This window comes from Buceros rhinoceros, unplaced genomic scaffold (assembly GCF_000710305.1).
Source record: "Buceros rhinoceros silvestris isolate BGI_N320 unplaced genomic scaffold, ASM71030v1 scaffold22049, whole genome shotgun sequence".
In the NCBI taxonomy this organism is placed as follows: Eukaryota; Metazoa; Chordata; class Aves; order Bucerotiformes; family Bucerotidae; genus Buceros; species Buceros rhinoceros.
In genome coordinates this window covers 1-349 of record NW_010430035.1, presented here as the reverse complement: position 1 = coordinate 349, position 349 = coordinate 1, and positions in this window count along the sequence as shown.

Below are 349 nucleotides of genomic sequence, written 5' to 3'. Positions count from 1 at the left end.
CGGAGCGCCGAGGAGGAGGGGGAGCCGGGATGGGGAGGGTGCTGCTGGCTGGATGGGGACGGATAGACTCAGACTGGTTTAGGCTGGGAGGGACCTTCACAGCTCACCCAGTCCCACCCTGCAGCGAGCAGGGACATCTGCAGCCGGAGCAGGTCCCTCAGAGCCCCGCGGTCCCACCTGACCTGGGACGCTTCCAGGGATGGATGCGGCTGCTCCCACCTCTCCGGGAAAGAGGGTCTGGTCCTGGGGAGACGCCGCGCACTCCTCGCCCTCTTCATCCCGCCGCCTCGGGGTGCCCCGGGCTTGCAGCGGCGGGGACAGGAGGCGGCGCTGACCCGCGCCTCGCCCC